Source organism: Canis aureus, chromosome 6 (genome assembly GCF_053574225.1).
Source record: "Canis aureus isolate CA01 chromosome 6, VMU_Caureus_v.1.0, whole genome shotgun sequence".
Taxonomy (NCBI): Eukaryota; Metazoa; Chordata; class Mammalia; order Carnivora; family Canidae; genus Canis; species Canis aureus.
The window spans coordinates 13,656,678-13,684,244 of NC_135616.1; the positions used below are offsets into that span (position 1 = coordinate 13,656,678).

The following is a 27,567-nucleotide window of genomic DNA, read 5'->3' on the forward strand; positions in this document are numbered from 1 at the left end:
CTGGCCCCTCAAACTGTGAGAGAACAGATTTGTGTTGTTTTAAGCCACCGCATTTGTGGAAATCTGTTGCAGCAGCCATAAGGGAACTAAAACACAGTCTTCTGTCTCCTAGGCTTGTCGCTCTTTGATCATGCTTCTCATGCCCTGCAGTTCGGTTTTGAACTGACAGTGAACACTGCAAAGTTCCAAAGATAGTTCAAAGGAACTGGGGTTTTCTGTCCAGCTTGTTTCTGTGTCTTGGCAAGTGGAAATGAAGGATAGAGAAGAAAGAATGAGTGAATGCATGTGTGTGTGTGTGTGTGTGTGTGTGTGAGAGAGAGAGAGAGAGAGAGAGAGAGAGGGAATAAAAGTGAATGAATCTACTTCCTGTTACTTAAAAAAAAAAAAAATAACACAACTCCTGGCTGGACTTTGATTAAAGTTAACAGTCCCCAGCTGCTCTGGTTCCCTCGTTGCTTTAACATTTTTCCTTCTGGGTATACACTTCTACATTTCTTTCTGTGAAAAAATAGGGCTTTACAAGGGGAATGCAGTGGCACCAAGCCGATAGCTCCTCCATTCATATGCTGGCTACCTTCTCAGTACCTTCTCTCCCCCTCCACACTACTGTTCTTTATCTGCACATTACGTGTTTTGGAATTGGTGCCCTGTGTTGTTCTGCTTTGCTGTGGTGGGCTCACTGAAGGTGGTAGTAAGAGTGAACCCAGGAATTATAAAGGAAAGGAAAACAAAAATGAAAAGGTAGAAATAAGAGGAAGATCAAACTTGTAAAAATAAGGCAAAAATCAATGTTGACATACCTATCTATTTTGGAAATCAGCGGATTTCAAACATTTGTTTTTTATTTTTTATTTTTATTTTTTTTTAAATTTTTTATTTATTTATGATAGTCACACACAGAGAGAGAGAGAGGCAGAGAGACATAGGCAGAGGGAGAAGCAGGCTCCATGCACCGGGAGCCCGACGTGGGATTCGATCCCGGGTCTCCAGGATCACGTCCTGGGCCAAAGGCAGGCGCTAAACCGCTGCGCCACCCAGGGTTCCCTAAACATTTGTTTTTTAAAAGATTTTATTTATTTGAGAGAGAGAGAATGAGTTGGATGAGGGCAAAGGGAGAAGCAGTCTTCACACTGAGCAGGGAGCTCTACTTGGGGCTGGATCCTAGGACCCCAGGATCATGACCTGAGCAGAAGGCAGATGCTTAACCTACTGAGCCACTCAGGCACCCCTCAAATATTTACTTGGACATTAGTAGAAATAAGAAGAACCATGAGGAAAGATTTCTTTAAAAAGAGTGACCTTGAGAAAAATTTTATTTAAAATTTCATGACCATGTAACTAGCTAGATGGGTGGGGATTTGGTGAAAAATACACAAAAATAATAAGTTGCTGAAAGATTTAATTTGTGATGGCTAAATTGTGTATGGAAATCACAAACCAATGACTTAGAGGACACATGATAACAGCTTACTAATACTGCAGAGGGGCAGGGTGAGAGTGAGAGCAAGTGGTGAGTAGACAGTGGGGATGAAATTAACATGGAACATCTTGGAAAAGGCTATGAAAAAAGAGGTGTCCCAGTGTTGAGAATTCTTGGATTCGGCTTTTAGGCAAAGTGATGGATGTCTAGCATAGGAGTAGAGTAGAATTTTGGAGATTCAAGAGCCTTTGAGGTGATTTAAATAAGCCTTTAATTTTATAGTTAGGTAAGGCGAGGCACAAATAAAGGCCTTGTTCAACCAAGTTAGGTGGAGCTGTGGTTGGATGCTGGGTCCTTTACCCCTTAGGCAAACCTAATCTTGAGAAGGTGCCCACAATGAGGTTGAGGTGATTTCTCAACTTCTGAATCCTAGAAGAGTCTAGAACTCTAGAGTGCAGTTCTAACACCCTAAAGTGGGCTGCCCCCCCCCCAAAAAAATTCATTTTTGCAGGCCCTAGGACTCTGGATCTAATATTATTGAAGGTAAATGAGTTTTCAGTTCCTAAGAAGTAGCCAAAGCTAGTCACTGAATGCAGCAGAACCCAAGAACCCATTCCTTCAGGTATGGTTAAACCTTAACCATTAAAGGAAGACAAAGTCAGTGTATGGTGGTGTGAGTGAGAGGCATCCAGCCTGGTAGGACTTGCCCCTACTTACTCTATTGAGTTGAAAACAGTCACTTAAGCTCCATGGGCCTCAGATGCTGTATTTGCCTAGTAAGCAGAGTGACACCCGCCAAGGGGGATAAGTCTACCTCACAGGCCTGTGGTTGATACTAAGAGAGATACCAGGTAGACAAGTGGTTTGAAAGTGCAACACCCTACAAGCAAAGGTGCTATTATCCTGCTCCCGAGATTAGAGGCTGTTATCACTCTTCAGACATTTTGGTATGGCCCCTGCCAAATATCAAAGTGTGACAGTCTGAAACCTCATTCCTGAAGAGATGTCAGGGTGTGATTTACTTCTCAACGTGGTAATATTGTCGGCTTTTATTTTTGCAGAAGTAGACTGGGTAACATAAAGGGTTTAGTTTTTGTCTAATTTTAGGTATATCTTGTTTATTATTTGCATAACTGAATTTAGACTACAGATGGACCAGAGGTTCATTATTCACAAGGCAAAGGGGTCACTCACTGTTCTAGCAAAAACAAACCTGGTGGTTTGTTTCCAAAGATATTTGTAGGTACTTATTCAGAAGCATATGCTACATGAAGTTAGCCCCTTTCCCAAAATTCTGTGCAGGTGTCTAGGGGAGAGACAGACTTAAACCTGATGGGTTTGCCATTTATTTGCTTCTCTGACAGAAGCTTCCATGAGGGGAAACTTTGAAAGGTTAATGAAGTAAGTATATTCAAGCTTTAATCAGGCTCTCAGCGCTAGCATTTCTTGGTCTTAGTATGCAGAGCTAATTAATTTGGGATGTAACCATAGTTACAGTTTGGCAACATTCATTCCCTGGAACAGGAGGCACCTGTATATTGATTTTTACTTTCTGTACATAGAATACCATATACACTACAGTGATATTTTTCTACATATTTCTCAGTAATTGTTTTCTTTGAAAATATCACCTATGGCTCTAGCATCCTTTATTATTATAGTGAGCAGAAAAGGAAGGCGAATTAATTCCTATTATAAGGGATAAATATAAATTTATGCATTTTGGAATTTGTGGTAAATGGAGCCAAGAATGTCTTCTGAAACTTTCCGATTAGTCATATGATTAACATAAATGTATTCAAGTTATGTTTTCTTAAATTTTTCTTCATTAAAATGATATAGAGTAGAGGGAATGAAGAATGTCATTTCAGTTCCAAGGGATAAGTGCATCAGAATTCCATAGGAGAAGGGGAGAAGTGTGGGAAGAGGGGTGAGTTCCAGAACTTGTGTAGTTCTAGATCATAGCAAATCCAGCTCACATTTGTGTGTCATATTTATCTTCCCAAAGGATTTACAAACATATTTTTCCTTCACAACAACTCTATGAGGACAGCAGGCCAGGTGTTATCTTTCCTGTTTGATGGCTGCTTTTTTGTCTTTCTTGGAGGTGGGGGCAGTGGTTATGTGTATGGGCATGGGAACCAGGTGTATGGATTTATATCTGAGTTCCCAAACTCACCAACTGTGTGACCTCAGGTGAATTTTGCAAAGCCTACTTCCTCACTTGTAAAGTTTGGGTCTTTTTTTTTTTTTTTTTTTTTTTTTAAAGTTTGGGTCTTAATAGGCTAGTTCCACGAAGTTGTTGTGGAATTAAATGTGATGCTGGGTTAGCACAGTGCCTTGCACACTGTGAGCATCCCATAAGTGTTGACCATTATTCTAATATTGGGATCTTTCTTGGACCTTCTGGTCCTGCTGCTTGAACATAGAGCCTAGGAGTTAGTAGGCCCCTAGAACCTTCTAATTTCCAGCAGCCTCATGAATTCTTGTTCTATCCTACCTCTTGTTTTAGTGCAAAAAACTATGAAAGGCTAGAAGACCTGGGGACAGCAGCTCTGTGCCCCAGCACCCAGGTAGATGGTGTGGGCATCTCATGGTGAACACCATGCCAGATGTCTTGAGCCCTCCCTCAAGAGCCTGCTTTGCCTTCTTTCTGTGCTGGGGCAGAAGGGCACCTAGACCAACTTTGTTTCCTTGGTTGCACTGGGTTGTCTTGAGTTCTCTTTGGAATCTGATCTGGTATAATAATAGGATGTCCAAAGCTGGAATGATGGAGGAGCAAGAGAAAACCATGGGTAGACTTAAGGGTTGCAAGTGACCAACTGGGAGCAGCTGGAAGCATTTGTTATTTGTATTTGACAAAACTGTGACAAAATTGCTTCCTTGGGACTCAACTATGGGAGTTATTAATAGCTATGAGAGACAAAGATCTGAAAAATTGCAAATTGTGAAACAATAATGAAGAGTTAAAGGAAACATTCTCTGTGGGGAAAAATTCAAGTCTTTTGTAAAAACTAAGTGGGAAAATTCTGAGAAGATCACTGAAAAATTATGTAAGGGTTACAGTCCCAAAAGGGGTATTAGATGCCTTTTTCCTAAGTATGTTCACCAAAGTGTACGTACCCTTTCATAGTTTTGTTCACCTTGAATGATAATTTCACATGAGCAGGAGTATCTGAACAGTGCTGGATACATGCAAGCAGCCTGAGAAATTGATATAGAGTCCAGCCCTGCTCCAGAACAGCCCCTACCTTACTCCTTACCTTCACCATCCTCTGAACCCATCCCCTACAGACATTAGACATAAAACCTCAGTGACTCCAGTTAAATCACTGAGCCACTTCTTGTCAAGAGTTTTAGAGGAACTAAATGTCTAAAAGTGTGAAAGGCCACATAGACTTCTGAAAAAGCATGATGCATATATGCTCAAACAGCCAGAAAGAAGAGTTATGTCTGAGGTACATGGTGAGTTTCTGATTTCAGTGCAGAGGATTGAAAGAGTTTGCCAAGAGAATACCAAACTGTCTTTGGGGAATGCCGCAGAATAGTCACTTTGGATGCCCCCACTTCTCATTGTTTGGGCACAGGGACCAGACAGCCTGTTTCTCCTCTCGCAGGACTCTTCTAGAAGCCTGGCTTCATGTTAGGGTTTGGAGAAGGCCTTGCTTTGAAGTCATCCACCTCCAACAGCAAAGAAGGGATCCCCATATCCCTCCCACCAGGGCCTTTCAAGACTGACACCAACAGAGCTCACCCCTTTCCCTGATAAGAATGCCAGGAATTTCCGTCATTTCCTGTAGGGAAGGATTGAGTAAATTCAGCATGGGACTGGCCTTTCAGTAGCACCTTTTCCAAGCATCCTTGAACAGAAATGGTATTAGATCAGGCAAAGGACTGACCCTGTTCAGATAAACTAGTTAGGGCAGGAAACAAGAGTCTGAGGATCCCTATGGGATTCTTGGAAATGTTCAAGCCATTTGCATCACTTACTGACAGGGTTTTATGTGGCTTTGTAAATCCTAGTGAAGTTGATATTTCTGATTTTATAAGAATTTGGTGTCATATGGCTTGTGGAGAAGTAGACACAGAAGAGATTCTCAGTCAGAATCACCTTGAAGGGGGTTTGTAGACTAGCTTCCACGGCCCCCCTACCCTCTGCTTCCAGTCAGATACATGATGTTCCTGAGACCTGAGGAAAGGAGTTTGGTGGCTGTCACTTTTCTTTTAAATAATCTAAGCAGATTTCCTCATTTTTACCATTAATGTTCACAACCTGTCTTGCCAACAGTGTGTGTCCAGGTTTTCACTTCTGCTCCCATCGAGAACTCACTTGGTAGGCCAGGGCCTCCCTGCCTAGTCTTTCTTGCTCGTCAGTGGAAATAAAAAATTGTTCCACATGGTGTTCTCATGTGATTATGATTTTTTTAAAACTATTTTCTTATAAAAGAAGCCATTGAGAATTGTTTTTCGGGTAACTACAATGTGCTGGGCAGTTTTCCACTCATTAGTTCATTTAAGTCTCTCAGGAGTGCCTTGAAGGGAATTACCTGCAGTCTGCAAGTGAGGAGGATAGAAACCCACAAAGCTGAGTGGCATGGCCAACATTGGAATCCAACCTGATGCCAGTCCCCAATGACCTTTCCACTCCATTCACAGCTGAGAAGCACACAGAGACACCCATTCTTGGTGCATCTCAAGATTTTGGTGGGAAAACAAATGATCATAGGTGTATGTGGATTCAGCCAGCAGCTGTTTATATGCGGACTTATGTTTCCTGATTCATAGTGTGTATAGATTGAAGATTCAAACCTTGTATTTTTCAACCATTTAAAGTAGAATTCCTCCCCACCCTTCCCTGGTTTGTATTCACTTATGAATCCTGGTAAGAGTGTGGGGAGGGAGAATAATTTGTTTTTCCTACAATTGGGTTGAAGCTGAATGTGGTTTGTTTTTATTTTTAGAAAAAATTAAGGGGGAAAAAATCTACTCAGCCATTTTTCTGCTCAGACAGCATGAAGGCATTAGGTTGCTTCCAGTGCTTGGTTGGTCGGGGTAGGGTGGGAAAGAGTGATTCCTTTTGGTAGCAACTTCAAGTAACTGAAAACAGATGAACTCTGAAACTTTCCTTGAAAGACTCAAGTTGTTCCTTTGGAGGCCCCTTGGGAAAAGGAACAATGTCTGAGAGTCATGAGTTTTGAGGGAAGACATGGTCCTCAGCAAAGTTGTGAACTAGAGGGGCTCCTCTCTTCCTCGTGTTCCTTGCTGGTGCCCTTACTCCTCAGGATGCTGGCGGGCTTTAGATTCTGACAGATTCACATGCTGACTTTGCCTCTCACCAGCAAATCATTCAAATTTTCCAAGCATCACTTTGTTGATCTGTGAAATGAGAATAGCAAGAAAACCTTCCTTGCTGGGCATATGAATTATGAAATCATGAATAATATAAGGGGGGGGGCAGGTATATGGCAGGTCTGCCCTGAACTGTTGCTGCCATTAAATGGTTGACAACTCTAAGCCCTCCCCCCTTCCTTTCACCTCCCCCACTTCCTCCCTCCCCCTGGCACCATCATCCCTGTGTTCATGTTGCCTCAGCCCTCCCTTTATGAGGCTTGATAGGCCTCATGCTCTCTGATCCTTCCCTTCCTCTGTCCTCCCCGCATCAAAACCTCCCGGCCCTGACTCCTCTGCACCAGTGCCATACTTTGTTCAGGGAGTAACAAAGGAGTTGATTTTCTTGCAGGTCTTTTATAAAATAATTAAAGACTTGGTGGCCACCAGCAAAGAATGTAGTTTAAGGAAAGTAACACACACTGGGGGCTAAGAGCAGCTTTCACAGAGAGGTGCCATAGCATCCTCCTGGCTGAGAGAATGGACTCTGGGTTTAATTTCCAGCTTTACCACTTAGTGGAGAGAGAGCCTTGGACAGGTTGACCTCTCAGCACCTCATTGTTCCCATCAAAAGATGGGGTAACTGAGTATCTTCCTGAAGGAAGTCTGAATGAGTTAACACTTAGAGCAGTGCCTCGCAGGTGAACGGGAACTACATTAAAAGTATGTACTGTGAAAAGTGACAGGAATGGTCACAAGGTGGCTGTAGCAGTTCCAGGTGGGTGAAGGAGTCTTTGTCTTTTTGGAAGCAAGGAAACTATGCCAGGCCTTTAGTAGACCCTGTCACATGTAATTGGCCAACACTGAGTCACAGTCTCTTCCTAAATCAGCTAAGGGCAAAAGGAATGGACTGGCTCTGCTTGGCTTGGGCTACCCCTTTGGGGTAAAATGTATAGTGAGGACCACTATTATCATGTGTAACTTAATATTCATAATATCTAACATCATATTGTAACTATAATATATAATATGATTACTTTTATAATTTAATGTTAATTTAGACAATGATTATTATTAAATAACAACATGATTTTGTTATAATCTGATCCATTATTACTTTGTTCCACTTACAGAATTATCATATTTTGTATAACACATTTAAAAATTCAGTTTATTCACAAAGTAATTACAAGTTTACTTTTAAGTGATTTATAATTATGTTATAAATGGAGCTACAAGGTGCTGAACTTTCAGGAATACAACTCTCATATTGTATTCTTAGGGAATACAACTCTTGCCACAGGAAACATTGTGAAATTGGTCTCCTGTTCTGAGCCATAACTATAAACACTTTATGCTTCTTCCGATGTTTTTCATTTTTATCCTTTTTATAAGTTTTTGAAAGCTGACATTTGGCCCTGATTGAAACAAGCTTCTCTTTTCATATGCTAGGATAGTTTTTTTTTTTAATTGGTATAAATATTTCCATACATAGATCAATTTCTTTCACACACTGAAAAGATGAAGGACTAGAGAGTTGTCAGGAAAACAGGAGATTGGAACTAGAAGTCTGCAAAAGTTCTGGCAGAAATTTAGACTACATTCTTATTCCAAATGCCTAAAGATGCCTCTATTCTCTGATATTTGAAATAACCTTTCTGTCACGTTCTTCTTGTTCTGTGAAGCAGGAAAATCCAGAAGTAAAATTATTGTTGACATTTTAGATTGAGTCTTCAATCTAAGCTCAGGCATTCACAGCAGCATAAGTGAGAGAGATGCATATTCTTCCCCTTTGGGCTCTATTTCATTTTGTACTTGTAAGAGGAAATCCTCATGATAGCTCATATTTAGTACATTACTGGGACCATTGATGAAGAATATGAAGATGTAGTGATTACCTCATGTTTTATCTAGAAGTCTTACCGTTGAATCGTTTTTCAAATAATGGAGGGGAGTTGGGAGTACTTCTCATTCTGACGAATATTCACTGACTGCCCTCCATGTGCTGTGAATTGCAGTACAGAGATGAATAAAAACAAGGTCCTTTTCCTGACTATTAATCATCAACATTTATAATTCATTTTTTCAATTTCCCAGAAAATAAGAGGTATAATAATCTTTATGAAAACCAAAAATGCTTTAAAAAATCTGCATACTTGTAAAATCTAGTTCATAAGCCTCATCAAAGGGTCCCCCAAAAGACTCAGAGTAAAGGTAGACTAGAGAGCTGCCATTTGTGGTGGAAGTGATATGAACTGGATGTCAGAGATTCGTGAATAAATTCTGCAAGTCTGTGAGAGTGGAAAAAGAGTAAAACAGTTGGGAAACCGGGATGGGGGTGGGGTGGGGTGGGTTTGTCCCTTTGCCCTATGAAAAGGCAAGTGAAACATAAAACATTAATGAGAGTTTGGCAAAGAGATTCAGGCAAGAAAGATAGGCCTTACACAGTGTTCTTTTCTTAGAAAATATATGCACTTTGTGAGATTTGCTGAGAAGTTAAAGCAAGCAAGATTCATGGGAAGATGTCATTCTTAGTCAATGCAATATGAAAATGATGTGACATTTATTAACTATCCATTATGTGTTGGGCACCATGCACAGTAAAGAAGGGAGACTTAGGCTTTGCCTTTGGGAATTTCAAATTTAACGAGAAGCAGACAAGAGTTTTCCAACGTTGTTACATTTGCATAAAAGAAAAATATCAGCCAACCCTACAAATTGTTCCCCACCCACCAGCAGAATTTCAAAAGGCACAATAGAGGGCACCACATGCCAGATGGAATGTGAGCCGCCTCTTCTTTCTGTCTCCAGTATTGTTCTAAGTTCAGTATTGGCAAAACTTCAGTGGTTTCCAGATAAGGTTGGGACTCTCCTATATACTCGCCCTTCCCGTCTGTGCAAGTTAAGAGGGCATATACAGAATCCCTTTCCTTTGCCCCACAGAAAAGGTTCAGGATGGGATCCCTGGGTGGCGCAGCAGTTTGGCGCCTGCCTTTGGCCCAGGGCGCGATCCTGGAGACCCGGGATCGAATCCCACATCGGGCTCCCGGTGCATGGAGCCCGCTTCTCCCTCTGCCTATGTCTCTGCCTCTCTCTCTCTCTCTCTCTCTCTCTCTGTGATTATCATAAATAAATAAAAATTAAAAAAAAAAAAAGTAGAAAAGGTTCAGGATGAGGTGTAAGAATCTGTTTGATATAAACCCGTGAAAGAAGGTTGGAAGGTAATTTCCGTCTCCATATGGTATACACACCACTGATCACAGCTGTTTCTAAACTGCTGCCATGTGAATCCACTCTGCTTATTAACAGCAGCTATATGCTTGTTTAAAATGCAATGCCGATAGTGTGTAACAATAATTTGATTTGGAAGCCTTCACTATTTGTTGCACTTTTGATAGACCAAAATGGACCTCCTATAAACAGTGAAGACTGTGAATAAGGATTTCAGGGAGCCCAAGTGATCTTAAACTCATAAACTTACACCATCTAAGTCTTTTGTTTGTTTTTTATGGAAAGAGGGGTAACAAAACTACCTATGTTACAGGGGCATTAGGATGATTATTTCATGTAAGTGAAGTACTTAGCAAAATGCCTGACATTTAGAAGGTATTCTGCAAATGCTCATTGCTGAGAAAAAAAATAGAAAATTAGACTTTTTTGAAAATTACTGAATTCAGTACTTCATTTGAGCTCTCAGTCTCTACCACCCTTACTCCATCCTGTCTACACACACACAGACACACACACCCTCCATGTGTGTATGCATGTGTGTGTGAGTGCATGACTGGGTACTTGAAGAGTTCTGAATTGGAGGAATGGAGATCAGAATTGTAGTCTTTTTTTTTTTCTTACATATTAACTAACTATGTGAATTTTGCAAAATGATGTAAACTCTTTGGGCCTCAAATAAGCTCTTCTGCAAAATGAAGAGGTTAGAGTAGATGATTTTGAAGACATTTTAGGCTATGCAGTGTTATGGGTTCGTATCTGTAATGTCATCCAAAGCTTTACTCTGGCCCTACAGTTGATTTTAAGTACATGATACTACTTTTACTTTTTCTTTTACTTACTTCAACAATTCAGAATAAATATTTTGGTACCTCCTCTTTAGATATATTTTCCCAGTTCCCTGATACAAAAGTTAGTTGGCAAAACTGGCAGATGGAAAACTCTCTTCTTATTCATTTTGTTGAAAATATTAGTGCTCTCATGATTATTGGTTTTCCATTTGGTTATATGTTCCTTTCGTGTAACTTTGGAGCTATTGAAGCATTTTCTAAGCTTATGTATTTTGGACTCATTCTGGATTTGAACTTATTCTAGATTTCTACACTCAATCATGGAAGATTCTGGTCCCTCTAGCTTCATAAAATCAGTGGGTAATTATTCAAATACACATGTCTGCAAATTTAATAAAAAGCATAATATTTCCATTAATAATCGCAAGAAAATTTACAGTTTCTTTCAATTCAATGATCTGTTTGTGTTGATCATATTATGAAATTTTTCTTCTCATGTTAATGAAAGACACATTGCATGAAAACATAAATCTAGTCATCAACAAAGGAAAAAAATCACTTTAGCCATGTTTTATTGAGAAGATGGCCTACTGGGAGCTATGACTTTCTTACCTTCTCAAGTTAATGAACAAGTATTAGAATCCACCAAAAAAAAAAAAAGAAAAGAAAAAAGTTCCAGGTCTTCTGTGCTTTGGGGGCTTTTTTCCTTCCTCTGAGATTGTGGTTATGTAAAGTGGGAATACTTATATTTTCAAAGCTTGTGAGCTGGTCCTTTTCCCAGGTGGGATATTATTAAATTATTATTATTTTTTAAATATTTTATTTATTTATTTATGATAGTCACAGAGAGAGAGAGAGAGAGAGAGGCAGAGACATAGGCAGAGGGAGAAGCAGGCTCCATGAACCAGGAGCCCGATGTGGGACTCGATCCCGGGTCTCCAGGATCGCGCCCTGGGCCAAAGGCAGGCGCCAAACCGCTGCACCACCCAGGGATCCCAGATATTATTAAATTAATTCCTTCCCTCTCTGCCTCCGTAAATAGTTAATTTCACTTTCAAAATTGGTAATAAGTCAGCATTTAGAATGAAGTAAAGAAGAAAAAAAAGAATATTCACTTTTATTTCCATTTTAATTGCAAATACCTAGAAAAGGTGGATTTTGATAAACTGAAAGTCTTTGTTGTTTTTTCCCTTTGCCGAGCACTTGGGTGGATTTTGGTACACCCACAGTTGGAGATAGCTGAAGAAGTTCCAGGGTGCTAGAAGGAAGGACGAGGAGGGGAAAGACCCAGGTCTGGGGAGAACTGGAGGTAGCAGCGTGTGCTGCAGGTTTTGACATTGGGGATATGCAGTCATCTGATTTAGTCCTCGAGGACAGGGATTGCAGGCAGAAGAGAGTGAGTGAACCCTTGCATCCTTGTAATTACTTTTTTTAAATAGATTTTTTTCTTAACCATGTTGTAAGTTCAGTGAGGACAGAGATAGTGTCTGTTTTGTTCATTACTGTACCTAGGACAGTTCCTCAGCTCAACAAATATTTGAGAAGAGTAAGGTGTTTTTGTGTGCTTATGATGTGCATGGTACTCAGGGTATTGTCTTTTTAAAAAAAATATTTATTTGACAGGGAGAGTATAAGCAGAGGGAGCCCAGAGGGAGAAGCAGGCCCACTAAGCAGGGAGCCCAACACAGGGCCCGACCCCAGGACCCTGAGATCATGACCTGAGTGGAAGGCAGACTGAGCCACCCAGGCGCCCCCAGGCTATTGTCTTAAACCTTACCTTAGCTCACGATCTGGCAGGCCTCTCCCCAAAGTTGCCTCTGTATGGACAAAGAACATTTTCTAAAGTTGAATTCAGAGAAGGCAGAGGCTCAGACCCCACATCGAACAGTTACAGCACAGACTCAGATCCAGGAGAAGGAAAAGACAGCAGTGGCGAGGTCTGAGAAGGATGAAGACAAATTGGAGCTGGCTCTGGGGAGGAGGAGGTCAGAGAGTGTCTAGTGTCAGAAGAAGACTGAACGAAGCAAAGACCTGCCCTCAAGCACCTAAAAATCTCTAAGGTAGGACCAGATGTTTGCTTCTTCAGAAAGACTGAGGGAACGTCCTTTTGCTTCACCTGAATTTAGTTTACTTCTATGAAACTTAATTAAGATGACAGACCTCTTGTGAAGTACAAATACACCAGGAAGTTTTAGAAAGGATGGAGGCTCCTAATAGTCCCTTGCACCTTGGGGTGCACTGTTTAATCGGATTGCTAAAATCTCACTGTCGTCCTTGAAGCTGTTGTTTATGAGATTCGTCTTTCAGAGACATGAGAAGTTCAAGGAGCTTTGGATGGCAGGCTCCTAGGATTGGAGGTGTCAAGATGTGGGGCAGGAGCTCAGAGAGGAGAGTGTGAAACAAACATTCTGTAATTAACGGTTTTCTTGAGGTCTCTTCCTATCTCCCCTTTTTTTCCAGAAAGCAGGTGAGAAGGGGCCATCTTTAAAGGGACTTGAGAGAGAATGCCGTCTGAGGAGAAGCTGCCTTTAAATGGAGGTGCCCAGAGTAACAGTGGTCTGCAGAGCTGGAGGTTGAACTGGCTTCCCTGGGCTGTGGGGCTGAGGCCCTCTTTGCCTGCTCAGCCACATTCTCTGGAAAGAGTTAACTTTCACTAGGAATTGGAAGTTTGCATGAGTCTTGGGCCCTCCATGAGGGCTCATGGAATAAAATCCTAGACTGTTCCACACCTATTATATCCTAACCCCCTTGCTAGAGTCTGGGACTGGATTGCTGAGACATGGCATCAGTATTTATGGTCCTCCTGGTCTAATGGGAGGAGAAAAAAATCAACATAGTCATACTATAGTTTGAAAGATACTTGCAAGGAAATGGAGGATAGATAGAGGACCTAGATTCTGAAGTCACTACGGATTCTGCAGGGGATGGGGGAGGAATGTGTGATCCGACAGAGGAATAGAGAAGGATGATTGTTTATGCAGAGGGGCATTAAGATGAGGAAGTCCCTAGGCAGTCCGTTGAGAGAGTCTCAAGGCAGAGACAAAACCAAGATACAGCCAGGGAATCAAGGAGCATTAAGTACCTGTCTTCCTGGGGAAATGGCCCGGGGTGGGGACGGGGCAGGAAACACTGGCCACAAGCAGGGGTGCCGCTGTGTCGCTTAGGCTCCTAATATGTGCTAGGTGCCTTGCAGGATTCAGAATAATGAGTCTCGGTCCTTGGTTCAGGATGTTAAGAGCAAGTTACCACCGCCAAATTTGCTCACAGGTAACAGCAAAAATGCAAGTGAGTGTATTAGTAGCTGTCTGTGGCGAGGGGGAGTCCAGAGGCCATCAGGAAGCTAAAGCAGAGCCATCGCAGCAGTCCGGGGCCCCGGGGGAGGAGACGCGGGCCTAGCCCAGGGCACAAGTGGGGCTGGGAGGAAAGGCGCCCGGAGCTGGGGGTGCACTGGGGCTGCGGTGGGAGGCGCTTCTGGAGCCAGGCTAGCGAGCTGGAAACCAGGCAAACGAATTTAGACTTGATTCAGTTAAACTTAGCCATCTCTGAGGGGCGCAGGGATGGCAGAATTGCTGAAGTGTCTGACTCTTGACTTCAGCTCAGGTTGTGGTTTGAGGGTCCTGAGGTCAAGCCCCATGCTGGGCTCCCTGCTCATCGCACAGCTGGCCCGAGATGCCCCTTCTTCCTCTGCCTCTCCCAGTTGTGCATGTGTGTGTTGCTCTCTCTCTCTCCAAAGATAAATCTTTTAAAAACATTAACCCATCTCTGACAGTGTTTTAACAGAGCAGTCTGTGTGGCAAAAGGAGTATTGAGAGTGATTGACGTGGTATTACTTTGCAGTGTGCAACAGAAAGAAGAGAGGGGCAGTGAGCAGGGGCTGTAGCTGTCACCAGTGAAAAGGCGGGTAATGTACACGTGACAATCAGAATGAAGTGAGCGAGACACTGTAATCTGTGACTCCCAGATGCCTGCTGTCTCTCACTGTGGTCCCTGATGGCATCTGGCACCGAGGCTCAGAGGTCAGCAAGGGAGGTGGCTGCACAGCACAGCCCCTGCTCCGCACAGCAGAGGAATCCAGGCATTTGGTCGCTTAGGACCCAGACCACTGCCTTTCATTGCGTTGAGACAATTAGGCAACTAATTATTTTGCTTTGTGTGTGGTTTATTACTTTTTTGATTTGAATAGATCTTTTGGTTTGGCTGGTTATTGCCAGATGTCTTAAATGCAGCCATGTATGGTCAGGTACCAATAATGAGCTCTTACTAAGCAGCTATTAATTTCACTTGTGTGCCAGTGTGGTCTTGGAAACTTGTTTTTTGGGGGGAAAATAATGCAAAAGCAAGCCAAGCCTAAAATAAAACATGATAAGAGAAGTATGAAATGAACAATCAGTGAGGATAATACTCTGCCACTGGTAAGTGAATCACTTTCTGGAAGTTCTGATGCTGAAGGCTAGCTCTAAGGTAGGAAGCTCATTTTGGAAACCCAACTTGAGGAAGAGGAAGTGATGAGTGAGGGCTGAACTGCCTAGGAGGACAGGGGACATGCAGGAATGAGTGGCCTCACAGCGTGAGCCTATGCTTCTGCAGAACTTGCCGCCACCGTACCCTCAAACTCCCCTCACCATCTCGTCTTATGAAAAGAGCTGGCTTTTTCATTGTTGCCCAGGAGGGCTTCAGTCTAAGATACTGCACTTTGCTTCTCTTAATACACTCTGGCGAAGGAGAAATTAAGCTGGAGCTGCTCTACTTTGTCACCTTTAAATAAAAGAAACATACTTCAACATTTCAACCTTGTTTGTATTGGTAGGATGCCTCTGTATCTATATATGTGTGGTCCCATGTGGTCTCATATGAGCACTTGATAAAAATGTGTATTGGTGTGCAGGGACCCCAGTCTTTTATTTATTTATTTATTTATTTATTTATTTATTTATTTAATTATTATTTTTTAATAATAGCTTTATTGAGATATAATTAACATATCATACAACTCACCAATTTAAAATACACAATTGGAAATTTTTTAGTGTATGCAGTTGTGCAGTGATCACCACAATCAATTTTAGAATATTTTCATCACCCCAGAAAGGAACCTTATACCTATTAGGGATTGCTCCCCACTTCCCTCCAACTCCTCCTACTCCTTTGCAACCCTAAGTTTCTTTTTGTATCTATTGATTTTCCTGTCCTTGGATGTTCCATGTAAATGGAACCATGCAATATGTGGTCTTTTCTCTCTGGCTTATTTCACTAAGCATCATATCTTCTGGTTTTGTCTGTATTGTAGAGCATATCAGTACTTGCCTCTTCTTCATTGCCAAATAATATTCTGGTGTATAGATCTGGTGTCTAGATTATTCATTCATCATTTGATGGGCATTTGGCTTGTTTCTACTTTTTGGCTCTTATGAATAATGCTGTGAACACGGTTGTGCAAGTTTTTGCCATGGTTGTATGTTTTCACTGCTCTTGGGTATGTGCCTAGGAGCACAGTTGCTGAATCATATTTATACAATTCTGTGTTTACCCTTCTGGAAAGTTGCTGGACTATATTCCAAAGTGGCTGCACCCATCTTTCATTATTGGGTATTCATATTTCCTTTACCCTAAAAGGGAAGAAAGAAAGAAATCTTGAATTATTTTGCTATAGCACAGTGGTGATTCATATGAACTAAAGAGGATAGAACTGAGATGACCTGAGAGTGGTGTTAGCGCTGGTGTTTTATTTATATTTATATTTCATATCTATTCATGACATCTATTCATCTATTCATTCTTGCCCACTACATGGAAAAGAAGACCTGATTAACCTTCCTGTTCTCCTCTCCCTAAGGTGGTAAAGTACAGGACAGTGCTATCTGAGCTTGCCAGTGTGGTAGCCAGGAGCTTTGTGTAGCTACTGAGCCCTTGAGAATGTGGCTAGTTCAAATTGAGATATGCTGTGAATCTAAAGCCCACCTGGATTTGAAAACTTAATGTGAAAAAAAAAAAAGAATGTAAAACATAATTTTTATATTAATTACATGTTGAAATGATTGTACAGATTTGGGATCTGTTGGATTAAGTAAAATATATTGTTAAGAATAACTTTACCTGTTTCTTTTCACTTTTTTAAAAAATGTGGCTACCAGAAAATTTTAAATTACATGTGTGCCTTTTACTGTATTTCTATTGGGCAGTTATATTCTATTTTCAAGGCTTTGTTTTTTTGAACTATTGGAAAAGAAAAAAAAATATCCTTTGGGTAGATTCAGATTATTTGCACGTTTTTGTTTTTTGTTTTTGTTTTGTTTTGTTTTGTTTCTGTCACTGAAGAAAGATCAGGAATCCATTTGCCCTATGACTATGACTGAGAGCAGTGAGTCAGCTTTCAGCAAAAGAGAGCTGACTGACCGACCAACCAACCAACCAACCAACCTTTCCTCAAAATTAATTCATCACCTAACCAACAAAATAAGAAAAAGCCTTCACAAATAGAAACATGACCATAAAGACATTAAAACAAAGTCCTGTAATAATTGAATACTGTTCAACTCCTTCACTGACTCTCCCAGTCATGTGCTGGTCTCAGACAGTGCCCCCTTTCTGTCGTGTAACCCAGGAGACAGTGACCAGTGGACACTGCAGACCAAGAAAGGAAAGAGGACAGTATATATGTGGCAAACTACTGGGGAAATGTTGGGGGAGGTTGGTCTTTCAACTATTGTGTGTAGAAAACACTTCCTCATAAATAGAGTTGGTTCTGTGCTTCTCACCTGCCTTTTTTTGTTGAAGGTCAGTTTTCAGATTACCAGGAAAGCTATGTTGAAGGCATAGCATATTTGGCAAACCTCTTTTGTAAAACATACATGATGTACTGGTGTTTTTAATCTCAAATATCTGGACATAAGATTACCACTAGTGGTTTCATGATTCAAAACAGAACAGACCTATATTTTGGCAATATCCCCAGGTAACATAATTTAGCTTGACTCCAGACCTTAAGACAGATAAATTCCTGAATTTTACTCCAATGGGAAGAAAACTTCTTCCCCTTTGGCTGAGGCTTTTGCTGATGCGTAAAATGAAACTTGGGGCAGTGTTGGGGGAATGGATTCAAAAGGTGAGACAAAGTCCATAAAACCTTAGGGCATACAGTAAATGAAGAATCCTGATCTCTCCTATGGCCCATCCCAAGTGACTGTGGAAAAAGAAGAATAAAAATAGGTGGGGGCCAGTCCGGATTTTATTCTTGGATGACAGCAGAGGGATTCCATGTGTTTGTAAATGATGTCTCTTGTCAAAAAACATTCTTAACTGTTTTACTGATGTTGTTTCCTTGAGCTCACTGCCAAATCAAAATAGCTGAGTCTATTTTCTTCTTTTTGTTGATGAGTTCTTAAGTGAAGGATTTGGCGAGTTAATCAATCATCACTCATCACTTGTCCACTTTAAGGGAAGAACCTCAGGGCATTCCCCCTGGGAGGTATGGGGAGGTCATTAGGATTTACTGAAAAATAAGATAGTTAAGAGAGAGACGATCCAATAAACTAATTTGTGTGTCGAACACATGAGTTTTGTTAGGTTTCCTGGTTGATTTTAGAGCCAACTTTATGAGCAATGATCCCCCTTTGAGAAGGTCCTCAGCATCTATTTTCTCTCCTGTACTGTCCTACCTCATAGCTGAGAGGCATGGGAGAGTCAGGAAATTGTATCCTGGCCCTGGCTCTACTTCCATGAAGCTTCTGGAAGGTAGAGAAAAGAATAAACAAAGGTATTCTAGCACAAAGGTGATACTTGATGCCCTACGAATGCAGAAGCTGGTTTGGTTCTCCTGACATGGACTTGGCCTTAGAGTTTTAAGGTAGACAGAGCTATCTCAAATGCCCCTCTTATCCACACTCAGGTTTTACGTATCACGCACTGGCCTGTTTCCTCTAGGCGTTCAGCCCCTTCATCCTGTCAGGTTCTCCCAGTGAGAAAAGCTGTCTGATTTATGATTTCACTTATAAATTCATCCCATAATATGTACCAGGCACTGTGCATGCTCAGTTTTCCAGGTGGTCATTCATTTAAAAGGGGACGTTGGTGGTAGGGCCCCATGTAACTCCAAAGAAGAACAGACAACATATGACCTTCCAGACTTAGAGCAAATTGACAGGGCAGGGTCAGTTTTGTTGGCATCCTTCACCTCTTAAGAATTTCTCTACCCATACCTAAGTCCCTAATCCATCCAAGCTGTGCAGTGATCACCACAATCAATTTTAGAATATTGGTTTGCCAGAGGTACCGCATTTAGAATTAGAATCTGGGTGATCCAACTCTATCCTCCAGTTATTTAGATAATAAGTAGGAACTCTTTGAGTTCCCACTGTTGGAAGTGAGAATTCCCAGGTGCTGTGGTAGAGTAGAGAGGAAGTTGGGAGAAATGGCTTAATTGAGAAAAGAGAAGTCTTAGGGAGTGATCATGTGGGGAGAAAATCTGTGCTCATAAATTCTTCAGATAGGAACATAGATGAGAGAAGTCCAAAATAAGGGGCTTTTTAACAGGTGGAACTGTCCAACAGTGGTCCTGGCCACATAAGTCACTACCAGCCCCTCTGTCCTGAATTGCCTCCCATTCACAGAAGTGAATGCTTGCCTTCGGAAAGTTGGTCCTTGCCATCAGGAACAGCCATCTGCTGATGCCTGTGGCTGCAGAGAGGGCCAGCCCAGATACTTCTGGCAGCTGCTCCCCTCTCTCATCCCCCACCACCTTCACATCTTCTCAGTTTTTGGAATAAGTTTGCAAGCTCAGGTGGAGAAAGGAAATTGCTCTAAATTGCCAGAAATCTGTGTCTGTTAAAACACAAAACTCCATTCAGTAGCAGCTAAAATGATCATTGCTTTTTTAACAAGTGAAACAAAAATATGTCCTCAGCAGGTTGTTTCAAGGTTAAGTTAGGAAATTACTGATAGAGTTTTTGGTCTTGACAGGGTCCTCTGAGAGCATTCTTAAAAATTATTCACTTTATAGATAAGGGAAACTTAGAAGAGTAAAATAACTGCAAATAGGACCCCCCCCAAAAAAAATCACAAGAGATCCAAACATTTTTCTCTCTTTTTCCAACTCTTGGGCTTGAGGTTTGCCTAACATCCATAGTCCTTCTCTTGCGTGAACTCTTCCTGGCAGAGTACAACTGGTCCCTTTGCCACGAAGAAAATGCGGTACCTCTGGCAAACCACATCTTTAAGCAGCCTTAGACGTATTTATGTAACTCAGTCGGAAGAATTTAAAAAGATAAATTTCTAATTCTGCAAACTTACTGTAACTTTTGAAAAATGACCTATATCCTGCCTGTAAGATATGCCACCCCCTTAATCATGAACTCTGAACAGTCAAGGATCCCGTTTTTGTTGGCAGTGATGTTGAAAAATGCTGAATGAAGAAGGCTTGTTTTCATTCTCCTCTACTTGGTACAGAGTACTGAGAATAATGAGGAAGCAGCTGAGAAAGCCCACATCGGGACCAGCAGGATCTCCATGGAAGAGTCTAGTTGGCTTCATTTGCACCTCATTTTACATAAATGCTGGGCATCCATTTCCTGACAGCTCAGCAAATCCACCCAAGGAGTTTATGGATTTTTAACAGTTGCCCCACCTCTATTTCAGAGATGAATTCTAATCAACATAATTTTGGTCCCCTTTCTGAATATGTAAGTCTTGCTTGACTACTGTACTCCACTCCATTGGCTTGAGCATGTGACATGGACATTCTTCAAGGCAGAGTTAAAAACATCTGCAGCCTAGAAATCAGCCGAGTTCCCCAGGGAGGGTGTTAAATCCAGAGTGTGCTGATCTGTTTCCTGTCTTTGTTATGATTTCTTCACTGTAACTGAATATCCTTTGGCGCTCCAGTGACTGGGTACTCTGGTGCAGCTGTGTCAGCAGGCCAAGGACTGTTGGCTTAGGGGGCTCCATTTGCGTTTACACAGCTAGCTTCCATAATCCCAGTCAGGCCTATTAATTTACAGGGTAAGCCACTCCTTGTCTACACGTCAGCGTGCCTCCCTAGGCAGTCCATGCTGTTAAACATAATCTAATTAAAGCTCATTAAGGGAGAGCAGTCACCTAGCCATCCTGATCCTTGCCAGGGAAAAACTTCCAGGGACTTGAGCAAACCACCTTCTGAACAAAACACCCATGAAAACACTGCTGCCAAAAAGTGGAGAAACTTTGAAGAACTTGAAGGTGCTCCCAGGTTCATCTTCAGAGAAGCAGCAGGGCTGACCACTTGAGCAGAGAGAGGGAACTGCAGTCTCAAGAGCTGTGTGTTGTGTGTCCATATCTGCATAGCTCTTACCTACCACTTGCATTTTATTTTTATTTTCTGGCTGGGAAGCTGATCTTGCCTTCCCAACAGCCTTTCATCCTCATGTGGGATCTCTCCATAATCAAAAAGGTGAGCAGCCAAGGGGTTACCACTGCCCACAACCCACACTTTGGTCAGAATCTGCTCTTTGTTGGAAGAGAAAATGTGCCTTTTGGAAGTCTCGAAGATTACATAGTTTATTCTCAAAACACTGCATCAGCCATCAGTGGGTTTCCAGTAAGCTGTGAGAGCATTTAACCCAAAGTGGGTTTGTGACCTTCTTGAGCTGAGGTGTGGGAAGGCTCCAGTGATGTGGAGAACAGATCACTGGTAACTTAGAAGTCATTCTGCTGTTTCCGGCACTGAAGGGAGAGTCCAGCCAATATTGAGTATTTCTCCAGAGGTTTTTGGGCAGCTTTTCTGTCTTTGTGCAAAGTGTTTCATCTGTGTGGGCCTGGCTTATGAGTACAAGTTGCTCATAGCACACTGTTGGTCCAAACTCCCCAGGGTTTCCTGACCAGGAAGGGGTTTGTGTTTTGTATGAAAGTTGTAGGTCTAAGCAGTGTGCAAGATGGAAATAAATGATGTTTTATTTCAATAAGATTTCAACACAACACCAACAGTGTAGTTCTGCAGTGAGAATTTGGATGGAGTATAGACACAGTGTGCCTGTTGGATTTTAATGTTGTCATGCCCACTTCTATGAGACAGGGTAAATGTGGAAGTCAGATGTTTTCTCTCAATTCTGTGGCTAAGTTCAATTCAGAAAAGTAGTAAAAATGCTCTGTATAATGTATTGCAAGGCCCTCTTAAACCAGTCAGCCTTCAGCCACGTGCTTCGTAATCCCACCTGAGGGCTGACATATGGTCTGATTTCACACCCTGCCTGGGTATGCCTGATACACTTAAGTATTATGTCGTTTAAAATAGGTTGTGCTTTCTTTTTCAAAATAACATTTTGGCATCATGGTGCCTTATATTTCTGTTTATCTTCCAGTGTAGCTTTCCGTTTATCTACCACACAGTCATGGAATGGGAAATTGATTTTTTACATTGTTTCTGTTTGGCTCCCAAGTACCATCTGAATGATGATGTGTGGTCTGTGACTGTAAAAGGTGGCCCTGCCTGTGGGGGTCATGGGGGTACTTGGGCATCGTAAGATCAGGAACATCAGGATCTTCAAGTATGATTCCAGCCAACATATATATCCTTCATCTCTTTGAAAATAAAACTAAAAATCCTGAATATAGGAAACCCTTTCTGGCCAATCTCACTGGCCCCACATTTATTTATTGAGATATTATTGAATATCTATTATGTGCCAGACTCTGTTTTGGCTTTGGGAGTACAGTGGAGAACAGATAGAAAGCACCTGTCCCCAGGTAGGTTGAGGGGATAGGTAATAATCTAATGAGAAAATCATTCAAATAGTGACAGATGCCATGAAGAAAAAACAGGGTGGAAGACTAGGGAGATGACCCGGGATGGAGTCCCACATCAGGCTCCCAGCATGGAGCCTGCTTCTCCCTCTGCCTCTCTCTCTCTCTCTCTGTTTCTCTTGTGAATAAATGAATAAAATCTTAAAAAAAAAAAAAAAGGAACAGTGATAGAGATGAAATGATGATGGATGCTGTGATTGGGGGGAAGCATTATAGCCTGAGGGTATGGTAAGTAAGAAGACCTGAGGTGGAAACAGCCTAGAGTGTTCTAGGAACAAAACTAAGCCAGATGTTGCTAGAATAAAATGACAGGGAGGTGGAGGAGATAAGGTCAAGAAGTGGGAGGGCCTAGAATATGTTAAGACCTGGCGTTCATGGGGAGGATTTTGGAGTCTTGGAAAACCTTTGTAGGGTTCAGGTAGAGAAGTGACGTGGTCTGAATTGCATCTCATAAGATAGTTCCTTTATGAAAAAGTGATTAGTAGGTATGGAGGGTGTGGAGGTAAGTGTGGAAGCAGGGAAACCTGAGGAGGTGTGTTAGGAGACCAGATGAAAGGTAATGGTATCTTTGACTGGAATGGTAGTCCTTGAGAAGTAATAGGGCTTGGGGTGTATAGACAGAGCTTACTGGGCTTGCTGATGTAAGTGTAAGGGATAGAGTGAGGTGGGGGATGCTCAGGTGTTTGGTCTGTGCTATTCAGGTGTGTTGGTAAGAGAGAAAAGGCCTAATAATTTCACTCTTCTTCTTCTTTCTTCCTTTTCTTTTTCCCTTCTTTCCTTTCTTGATTTATTCGCAAATTGTAGAGCTCTCCAATGTGGCCAGATATAGATCTTGTGCTTTTGTTTCCTAACATATTCCTGTCCTTACTGATGTCCAGAATAAGCATGGTGACATTGATCATATAAGAGTGATTCAGAATTCTTGCTGGCTAAATTTACCGTCACTTTTAAGTAGGGGAAGGTGGGGGGAGTAAACCCCCAAATTCCAGAGACCTCTCTCTCTATTGTTCAGCAGTTCACTGTTTATCAAAAGATGGATTTGGCAGTATATAATAATAATAATAATAATAATAATAATAATAATAAACCCTCTAGTTTCTTGCTGCTTTTTAGAGTGATGTGTTTTGAATATATTAGCTTCAGTTTCCCATGGGTTAGGATTTCTGATGGTGGGCCTCTGAGTGGCACTGTTTGGTGGGACAAGGGCAGTGTCCTTACCCTTGCTAAAGGAGCCTGTGTTCCTGTTAGAAGAATTTGGTTCAAAGGCCCTTAGGTGCCTGTGTGGCATAAGAAACAGATGTTAAGTTCAGTGGAAGAGAAATACAAAGCAAAAAGCCATATTGGCAGAACACAGTAATTTAAAAAACAAACAAACCTGTAAGTTAGTCCTGGAGATCCAATCTTTGGATCCTTGCTTGGACTGAGAAAATTTTTGGTTTTGTCAGTGGTAGTATCAGCTGGTCTGCACTCCCACAGAATCCTGCCAGAGCCAACACCTGGAAGCACAAGATTTCCAAAATTCTTAAGAAATGTTCTTTGATGGTGGTGGTGAGGGGGAGGAAGACACTGCTGCCAAAGAGGAAGTTTCTAGAACTTAAAGGAATAAAAAATAATATTGGTGTTGATAACCACGGTTCCATGAGTGCTTATATGTACCAGGCACTGTGTTATACTTTACATGGCTTATCTGAGCAAATCCTTATGATAGTCCTATAAAAGAGATACTAAAGGGAGGGATCCCATTTTATTGATACAAAAGCTGAGGCTTCAAGAGTTTGTATAAATTACCCAATGTTATAGGCTAGTAGGTGGAAGAAGTTTGAAACCCAAGTCTGTCTGTTTTCAGAACCCAGTCTCTAATCTAAAATAATATATAAGGGGCGCCTGGGTGGCTCAGTGGTTGAGCATCTGCCTTCGGGTCAGGGTGTGATCCTGGGATCCTGGGATTGAGTCCTGCATTGGGCTCCCCACAGGGAGCCTGCTTCTCCCTCTGCCTGTGTCTCTGCCTCTCTCTCTTTCTCATGAATAAATCATATATACTGGAAACAATGGTGCACAAAGTTGGTCTTACCTTTCTAACACAATCTGTATGAATGATGATCAATGCCCATATCTCTTCTTTTTAACACTAGACCGCAAATAGTGGGGGCATTCAGAAATATTGTTCTCTTTCTCAAGCAACTTAGGTGTCAGAGAAGACACAATTTTTAAAAAATAGAGAAGAGTGTAAGGCAGTAGGTAATGAAGTGCCTAATCAGAGCGATGTGCAGATATTACAGATGCTGAAGGGAGAGCAAGACACTGTGAGTGACAAAGCCCAAGGTGATATCTTTCCTTTATGATGTAACTATCTTTTCAGCTTATGGTGTATAAGACACCATCTTAACTAATACTTAGGATGTACCCTTTACCAAAGGGTTGGTAAAATCCCACTCTCAGAAATACTATCATAACATTTGTTTCAATAGGAGAATTTATTTCTAAATCCTAAAGAAGACCTCAAATGGTATAGTTTCAGCGTTGTTTATAACACAGTTTCTTGAATGAGTTCACTGGTCAGCATTTTCTGAGTGAGTGTCTTCTACTTGAGTGTCTTCTATAGGTTCTGTATGAGGCCAGTGGGATGAACGAGATATAGTTCATATAATCAAGGAGCTCAGAAGAAAGGAGGGCAAATATGAGAAGTGTAAGACTAGAGGGTGGGAAATCAGTTAAAAGTTTGTTGCAGGAGCCCTTAACCTAACGACTTCAGCTGGAGATATTGAGCGATGCTGATAAAATCAATAAATAGGGCAGCCCCTGTGGCGCAGCGGTTTGGCACCGCCTGCGGCCCGGGGTGTGATCCTGGAGACCAGGGATCGAGTCCCACGTCGGGCTCCCTGCATGGAGCCTGCTTCTCCCTCTGCCTGTGTCTCTGCCTCTCTCTCTCTCTGAATAAATAAATAAATAAATAAATAAATAAATAAATAAATAAATAAATAAATCTTTTAAAAAATCAATAAATACTTAGGCAGATAAAAAGTTATTTTGTACAGCAAAGGAAATAATCAACAAAACAGAAAATCAAGCTACTGAATGGGAGAAGGTATTTGCAAATGATATACCCAATAAGGGGTTAATATCCAAAATATATAAAGAGCTTATGCAACTCAACACCCAAAAACCAGATAATCCAATTTTAAAATGTGCAGAAGATATGAGCAGACATTTCTCCAAAGAAGACTTCCAGATGGCCAACAGACACATGTAAAGATGCTCAGTGTCACTCATCATCAGGGAAAGGCAAATCAAAACCACAATGAGGTATCACCTCACACCTGTCAGAATGGCTAAAATAAAAAACACAAGAAACAACAGGTGTTGGTGAGAATTTGGAGAAAAGGAACCCTTGTGCACTGCTAATGGGAATGCAAACTAGTGCAGCCAATGTGGAAAACAGTATGGAGGTTCCCCAAAAAGTTAAAGATAGAACTACCTTATAATCTAGCAATGGCACTCCTGGGTATATACACAAAGAGTACAAAAACACTAATTCAAAGATATACATGCACCCTATATTTATAGCAGCATTATTTGCAATAGCCAAGATATGGAAGCAGCCCAAGTGTTCATCCATTGATGATTGGATAAAGATGTACTGTGTGTATGTGTGTCTGTATATACATATATATACACACATATGCATATGTACATACATGTATATATATCCATCCATCCATATATATATATACATACACACACACTGGAATATTATTCAGCCATAAAAAGGAATGCAATCTTGCAATTTGCAATGATATGGATGGAGCTAGAGAATATAATGCTAAGTGAAATAAGTCAGAGAAAGACAAATATCATATGATTTCACTCAGATGTGGAATTTAAGAAACAAAACAAATGAATAAAGAAAAAGAGGCACAAACCAGACTCCTAACTATAGAGAACAAATTGATGGTTACCAGATGGAAGGTAGGTGGAGGGATGGGTGAAATAGGTGATAGAGATTAAGAATAATAATAATTAATACACTTATCGTGATGAGCACTAATTAATATAGAATTGTTGATTCAGTATGTATACACCTGAAACTGACATAACACTATACGTTAATTATACTAAAAATAAATAAATATGAAAAAAACAATTTCATCTAAAAATTTTCTTATATATTGAAATAATATTTTGGATTTGGACATGCTGGGTTAAATAAAATATAATTGATATTAAAAATGCATACATAAATACCTAGGTGGTAAAACAGGCAGTATTTAGCATGGAGTTTAGAGGAAAACAGGCATCAGGGATAACTCTAATAAGACTTCTGAATAGGTCAGTGGTGGTGATGTTGCCATCTCACAAATGGAGTGTAAGAAGAGTAACAATGCTTTTTGGAAGGAGGGTAAATAATTGTGTTTTGTATATGCTGAATTTGAGGTATTTATGGATTGAATTATGGTCCCCCCAAAAGATGTTGAAGTCTAACTCATAGTACTATGGATATAACCTTATTTGGAAATGGGGCCTTTGAAGATAATCAATAAAATATCAATAGGGTGGGCCCTAATCCAATTATGTTGGGTGTCCTCATAAAGAGATTTGGATACAAAGGACATGCACACAGGAAGAATATCATATGAAAGTGAAGGCAGAGATTACAGTGATGAAGCAGAAGCCAAGGAATACGGAAGATTGCCAGAAAACCACTGGAAGCTAGGACAGTCATGGAGATTCTCCATCACAGCCCTCAGAAGGCACCAGCCCTGTAGATACTTTGATTTTGGACTTCTGGCCTCCAGAACTATGAGGGAATAAGTTTTTGTTGCTTATGCCACCCAGTCTTTGATACTTTGTTATGGCAGTGGCCCTAGGAAACTAATACAGATTTCAGTACCAGGAAGTATGGTGCTGTGGTAACAAATTCCTAAAAATATGGAAGTAGCTTTGGGATTGAGTAATGGGTAGAGGCTGGAGGAGTTTTGTGGCACTTGCTAGATTGCCTTGAAGAGTCTTTGGTAGAAATGTGGATGTTAAAAG

General features: G+C 41.1%; 1 protein-coding gene and 1 long non-coding RNA gene across 2 annotated transcripts in view; one reads left to right on the top strand and one right to left on the bottom strand.

Moving 5' to 3' along the window:
* COLEC12 (collectin subfamily member 12) overlaps nucleotides 1–27,567 on the top strand; it is a 181,709-nt gene that overhangs the window by 19,685 nt on the left and 134,457 nt on the right. The gene's annotated exons all lie outside the window — the stretch shown is intronic.
* LOC144315121 (uncharacterized) lies at nucleotides 15,763–24,814 on the bottom strand. Its single transcript, XR_013380901.1, has 4 exons — nucleotides 24,608–24,814; nucleotides 23,912–24,032; nucleotides 23,755–23,813; nucleotides 15,763–16,373 (listed from the first exon to the last, which is right to left on the bottom strand). It is a non-coding gene; the product is annotated as an uncharacterized LOC144315121 (long non-coding RNA).